This window comes from Callorhinus ursinus, unplaced genomic scaffold (genome assembly GCF_003265705.2).
Source record: "Callorhinus ursinus isolate GAN/ISIS: 27379988/994484 unplaced genomic scaffold, GSC_fseal_2.0 scaffold34, whole genome shotgun sequence".
Lineage (NCBI taxonomy): Eukaryota > Metazoa > Chordata > Mammalia > Carnivora > Otariidae > Callorhinus > Callorhinus ursinus.
Genome location: NW_027397096.1, coordinates 10,345,595 through 10,352,884, shown reverse-complemented (window position 1 = coordinate 10,352,884; position 7,290 = coordinate 10,345,595).

The following is a 7,290-nucleotide window of genomic DNA, read 5'->3' as shown; positions in this document are numbered from 1 at the left end:
ATCTCAGGGTTGCTGGGACTGCAAAGGGCCTCGGGTCTGGGCCTGGCTTGTAGGTGACATGGTGGGGTGAGGGGGCAATAGCTCATTTTTCCTCTTCCTTCCCCACTGGTTATCCTCTCTTGCTCCAGGCAAGTACCAGGCCCCTTAGAGCTGAAACAGATAAAGATGATCAAGAACATTGGGGCAGCCCTTTCCTGGAGGAGCTCCTCTGGTTAAATGCCTGTCCCCCTGTGTCAGGCTGTTCCTCTGCTCCCCCCACAGATCACTGGGAACGGGACCCGGGCTCCCCATCACCAACACAGACAGCGATCTGACCCACATTGATCAGCTGGGGCCCCCATTGATCAGCTTCTTTGGCAAAGAAACCAGCTCGGCCAGCAGCCAGTGGGCACCCAGGTGGGGGCCGCAGCCTCAGTCTACCACCTCACCTTACCACAGAGCCCTGAAGGGTTGAGGGCACCGAGTAGGCAGGAGTGTGTAGGGAAGGGGAAGGAAAGCAAGGAGGGGTGGGGGAGTGGAGGGGCGGGCAGGTCAGCCTCAAGCCCAACTGGCTTCACCCACGCCCCCACCCGAGCCCAGCGAGTTTTCTTAGTGTTGAGAAAATGGTCAGCAGCTTGTCACAGTCCACTGACTCCAAAAAGCTCTCTGGAAACGTTGAATTTAAATCCAAACACAGAGTTAGCCACAGACATGCGTGTCACTCCTCCTGCCCCTTCCCCAAACACAAACATAGTTATCTCATGGCGACACACACACTGTGTGATTCAGTTCCGTCCAAAAGCATTTATTGAGCGCTTAGATGTGCCAGGCGCTGCAATGACAAACAGCTTCAAGCCCTGAAGGAACATTAAGCGGAGGGACAAATGTGGAAAGAGGTCATGAGAAGGCAGGGGAACGGGTGCACTTACAGGAGTATAAGCCAGGTACAGAGGAAATAGCAATTAACTTCAGGGCCAAAGGAGGGCACGTTCTCAGCAGGGTTTTTAAGGATGAATAGGAGTTTGCCAAGTAGACAGAAAGGCAAAGAGATCATCATGATTGCCCGCCTCCTGCCATTTCTGGCCACACATCGCACTTCTCATCATTTTGCTGACAACGCACTTTCCATTAGGAGTTTCCGTTACCCCAGCACTCTTTGTGCTGTTCCAATGGCCTGAAATGTTCTTCCTCTCCTTCCCATGACTATTCTTTATTCAACCTTCGAGACTTGCCTTAAAGAACTATCCCTTCCTCTGTGAGAGGTACAGCCCCCTTCTAGATGCTGCCATAGTATCCTATGTCTCCCCTTTCCTAGTTCTCTACGCACCGTGTTCACTTGTTCGCTCCATGAGGGCAAAGACTTGTGGTCCCTATAGCATCAGAGATGGTGCCTGACACATTTCAGGAGCTCATTGGATGGGTGAGTGGATTGATAATATGGATGGAAGGATGGATGGATGGATGGATGGATGGACGGACGGACGGACAGTTGACTTGTTCCAGGAGCTACAAGTAAACAAGAATGTAGGGCTGCAGAGGTGTGTAGAGTACAAGGGGTGAGGTGGGGGGTAGGGGGAATCGTGGGAGATGGAAGGGAAGAGGCTGATGGGAGTGGGAATGTGGAAGACCTTGTGGCCCATGCCTACTGCACATCGGCTTACAGAGTGAATTCTAGAACATTGTCAGTACAAGACCCCTTTGAGATAATATAGTCTTAACCTCCATTTGACAAATGAGGAAGCTGAGGTCCGGAGAAGTGGGGCTTACTCCAAACCACCCGGAGGATAAATCAAAGGCTCTGCTGGGGTTATACCCCCAGGCATGATCTCCTGGTCCAGGGTGCACTCGGCCTTCTATACGCCTGGAGGGGTCAGGAGGTGATGAGACCACCTCACTCGGGCCACTGCTAAAGACATGTACTGAGTTCATGCACACACAGCACCTGGACCCATCGGAGCAAGCGGCTGAAACCCAAGTGCGTCTCACTTAATCCCAAAGAGCAGGTAAATGGCCTGTGTCACTGGGCAGGGCAGGTGTGGCTGCCTCCGTATGTAGCTAGCTTCAGGCACTCAGGCAGTCTCACCAAGCCCTTCCCCTCCGCTTAGCTCTAGGTGCCGACCACATGCTCACCTCCTGCTGACAGGCCTCCTCCACGTCGGGTGGGGGTGGGGTGGGTGGGAAGGGGCTAGGCGCAGCCCACGGAACTGGTGAGGGAAGGAGGGGGAACCTGGCCTCTCTCCGCATCTGTATGGAAAATCCCAGCTCAGTGCTCTCTGATGGTTCCCACTCAGGTCTGATCCCTGGGGTCTGAAGGCTGGGGCAGTATGGCTGAGTAAGTCTGGACCTCCTGTCCATGCCGGGAAGCAGGAGAGGGTCCGGCACAGGACTGACAGCTCATCAAGTGATGTGGAAAGGGGGGGCCGTACTCCAAAGGCAAGGGGTGCTGTTACCAGCAGAACAGGGAAGGGATGCTGAGCAGTCGAAACTGACAGATGGCCACAGCAGTAGAACCAGAGGACCGGACAGCTGGGGCCTATTGGAAAGAGTACTTAGAAATAATAATAACAACGACAAGAGTAATAATAGTTCCAAGTATGCCAAGCAAGTACTCTGCATACATTGTCTCATTTACACCTAGAATCCGAAGACTCAGGTTTGAGTCCCAGCTCTGCGATTTACCAGCCCAGGGACCCATCACTGAACCCTCTGACCCTGTTTCCCTGTCTCTAAATGGGGAAGAACAGAGCCCCTCTTCCAGGAGCTGTTGGGGGCTTCTCTTGTCAACTGGGAACCACAGAGAGGTAGGAGAAGTTCTCGGTCCTGTTTGTGCACTGATTCCAAGTGGAGACGAGGAACAGGGAGATGCTTGGAGCAAACCAGAAGGTGTTCAAGGCCAAAGAAGCAGCAGGCTGGCTTCCAGGCTGACTTGGCAGCAGGAACTGGCCCGCCCGGGGCACAGGAAGCCCTGTTCTGGGACCCCCCCCCCCCCCCCCGGCCTGGCCACTCTCCCCGCCCCCCTCCGGAAAAGGGAGTGAAAAGAGGAGTTAATGGATTACAGAGCCAGGCAGGAAGAAGAGAGGATTTTTCATCTTAAAATGTTCTGAAATAATTCATATTTGCTTTGCAGGACGGCATTGTGTGCTTGTCAGCCCTGTAATAACTTCTGGGCCTTTATTTATTGTTTTGCCTTAATGATTTTGTGTTGCTCTGGTGTGGAGAATTTGCAGTGTCTCGTAACACATAATGGCAGAGAAGGCCCAGGCTGGGGCAGGCCCTGGTGGGAGGGGGTCACACTCCCGCCCCCTCCCCCAGCTCCTACCCCTCCCCCTGGAGATGGCAGAGCCTCGTGCAGAAGACAGCAGAGGTCAAGCTCTGCGGAAGATGCTTTATCCGGGAGGGCCAATTCTCAAACACCCTTCGGAGCTGATCCTGTAATCCCATTTTACAGAAGTGAAAACTGAGCTTTGGAGAGATGGCAAGACTTGCCACTTGACTTTTCGTGAGCAAGCTAGGATTTATACACAGGACTGGGGCGCCTGGCCAGCTCAGTCGGTGGAGCGTGTGACTCTTGATCTCGGCGTTGTCAGTTCGGGCCCCACGTTGAATGTAGAGATTACGTAAAAATAAAATCTTTAAAAATAATAATAATAAAGTAAGCAGGGGTCCATTGTATTCCAGCCTTCTGGATATTGGTGGGTCTTCCACTGCGGGATGTGTAGGAATCGCCTGGGGAGAATTTCTAAAATACAGGTTCCAAGGACCCAACTCTGGAGATTGGGCCTGAGTAGAGCTCACATGGTACCAGAGGCTTTTTATTTACCCCGCTGCCCAGATGAATCGCAGCCATGTTGGGGGAACTCAACTGGTGGCCGAGGCCACACTCGTCACACACTTGGCCCCTGTTCCTCAAGAGTTGTGGTCCCACAATTGGCCAGCTCTCTCACAAACATTCCCATCATCCACTCCTGTCTGCCTGTCATTCTCCATCCTGTATCCCTGAGAGCTTGGACTCCCCACCAGACCTCTAGCCCCTTCAGTGAAGCCAGGAAAGGAAGGGGAGGGGAGGGAGGAGAGGCTTTCTTGGTTGTCATGGTGATTCTCCACCTCCCAGTCTGTGGGGGGAGGCAGTTTCATTGTGAGCCTCCAGCCAAGGCCTGGAGGGAAGCAAGCTGTCCTGGGCAGGGAGGAGGCAGAGGGGTGGGAAGAAGACTCTAGTCGCTGGGGAGAGAGGGAGAGGGGAGGAGGGGTGGGGAACAGGGTTGGGGACCCTGGGCCCAGGGCAGCCGGAGCAGAGAGCCAGCCCCTCCTGATGCTGGGGCCGCCAGCCTTCAGCCAGGGGGCGGGGCGGGGTGCGTGCGGGAGCCGAGGGTGACAGAGCCTGATGCTTCCTGAGCCCAGAGCTGGCAGAGGCCCCCGGGGCAGGTGGTGGCAGAGATGCAGGGATGGACGAGACAGTCAGAGACTGGCACAGACCCGAGTCAGAGCCCCAGGGCTGGGAAAGACCGGGGCTCTGAAAGCAAAGAGGGGATATGGGACGATGAGGCAAAGTGGCGGAACCCTTCGCAGACCCCGGGGCTGCAGCCCACTCCCACCCCTGGCCGGGCCCGGGCTGGCACAGCCTGCGATCCCAGCCCGCTGGGCTGGGCCGGGCCGGGCCGGGCTGGCCAGCCGGATGGCACAGGCTGCGGCAAAGGCAGATGGAGCGAGGAGGGGCCCTGACCCCCAGCCCACCAGGGAATAGCTGTGATTGTCTGTTCTTTGGAGCCGGCCCTCTGCCCCTCCCCCCACCCCCACCCCCAAACCTCCCGCCTCTGGGAGCATGGCTAGGGACACGGGGAAGAAGCCGGCGTCCCCACCTCCTCCTGTTCCCTTTGGCTTTCTTCCCCTGCCTGTGGCACGCACTGCCTGCTCCCAGCCTGGCTCTGGCAAAGACCAGGGTGCCGTGGGGTGCCGAGGGAGCGCAGTGGGGCGGAGAGAGAGGAGGAGGGGCAGAAGCTGGGAGGTGAGGAGAGAGGCCCGGTGGGTGCTACACCCCTCACTGCCGTGTGTCCGGCCCGCTTTTTGCTTTGTGCCTGGCTCCACGGAGCGCTTTACCTGTGTTCACTCAGTCCTCGAGATGGTCCCGATGAGCCACGCTGCTGCTCTCGGCCCCGTCTTACAGATGAGCAACTGAGGCAGAGAAAGATGGAGGGACGGACCGCCCCAAGTTCACGAGCTGGGCATCGGCCGAGGGAGGGTTCAACCCAGGAGAGGTTCAAGTTCATGCTTAGCCCCCTCCCCCACATTTTTAGTCTTTACATGGCTTTTTCCCTTTGGCCCTATCTTTTCTCATCATCTCTCTACCCAGCCTTTCTTCCCCCCGACAGCGCATTCTCACTGACCCAGGTCGCCACGCTGACACTACCGTATGAATGGCCCCATGCAGACACGTCCATGTGTGACTACATGGACAGTCACAGGGACACTCACAGGCGTGACCGCTGGAGAGTCCACAGGCATGGGAGCGGATGTGCACGCCTCTCACGATAAGCACACATATCCGTGTGTCTGTGTACCCAGGCACGGTCCGTTCACGTGTGTATCCATCATATACACCACATCCTGGGTAGGTCTCGAGTGTTCTCACCAACAGAGCGTTAACTGTGGCAAAATAATCCCAAACAATGGTTGAGCCAAAAAAAAATCTGTTTGGCTTTGCAATAAAGAGCTGCTTGGCATATGGGGTTTTTGGCAATACATTTACCTTTCTAGGTTTAGCTTGGGCTGATGTGACTTCCTGAATGTCTGTGGCTTGGCAGGCCCAGGTTCTGGGTAATCAGCCCTGGAGAACCTGCCAGATGCCAGGCCCACAGCAAGGCACCTACTGCCGCTCTCCTCCATCCTCAAAGCGACACGTGAGGCAGGTCTGGCCGTTCCCCTATCATAGGTGATGTCCCTGACACTCAGGGACTTGCCATTTGTGTGGTCACACAGCATGAGGGAGGACTCGAACCCCAGGTCGGCCTGAGGGTTTGTAAAGCTTGAGTGCCTGCAGGTGGGTTGGTGAGCCAGACATGTGACTTCCCAGGCGTGCCTCATCCGTCTGGAATGTGGCTGCCTCACCGTCTGGTCACGTCTGGGCCCCTCTTCTGCAGCCAGGCTGGTGGGCGTGGACGGGCTGCCGTGGGCTCGTGCTGAGCCACTCTCCAGAAGGCCCCACACAGGCTGTGCACAAGTAGGCCTGCGAAAAGTCTTTTCCCCGCTGATGAGGACGCTGATAATGATGGCTCAGATGATACAAAGACCAGACAGACTTACCCACCACTAGACTTAGGCCTATGCATTCCTTTAGCATTTCTCGAATACCTATTATGTGTCTGACATTTCCCGGGGCTCTGAGGACAATACAAACAGGAATCAAACTTGAACTCTGCCTTCCTTCCAATAGCTTAGGAGAACAGTTTTCAGGTATGGGAAGAGCTTTACTATAGGGTTCAAAGAAACCTATATGCTGTAAGGGAGCTGCAGATAAAAAGTGAGAGACCACCTCCAGCTCGAGGCATCAAGGTCACCCTCCTGGAGGAAGAGGTGTGTGATGCGTCTTAAAGAGTGGGGAGGACGTGTAGCAGCAGAGGGCAGCAGTTCTCGATTTCCCAAGAAGCACAGTCCAAGGCACAGCCTGGATATTGGCAGGGGGGAGAGCAAATAGTTCCATTTTTCTGTGGTGAAGACCATGAGGAAAGTGGTGGGGTGATTGGGGTCAGATGACAGGAGATCCTGAGACCCTGGACGGGGAGTTTGGACTTAATAGGGAGCCATCAAAGATTATTGAGTGGCAGGGGGGAGGCCTCAGGAACTAGGTTCATTTAAGAAAGTGCAACTGCAATCGTGAGCAAAGTAAATTGGAATGAGTGTGTGCAAGCAGGGGGAGGGGCAGAGAGAGAGGGAGAGAGAGAATCCCAAGCAGGCTCGCTGCTCAGCACAGAGCCCAACTTGGGCCTCGATCTCATGACCCCAAGATTATAACCTGAGCTGAAATCAAGAGTCGGACACAACCGACTGAGCTACCCAGGTGCCCCTTGGCAGACTTTTTAGAAATGTAAAATAGAATTTAAGAACAATTTTGCTCATTCCCAGCTTTGTCTCTCATGGTGAAATGTTTGCTAGGGTTGAGCTATGGGTCCCAAAAAATTGATCTTGGATTCCAACCTGGATTCTTTTTTTTTTTTTTTTTTATGATTTTATTTATTTAGTTGACAGAGGAGAGACAGCAAGAGAGGGAACACAAGCAGGGGGAGTGGGAGAGAGAAGCAGGCTCCCCGCCGAGCAGAG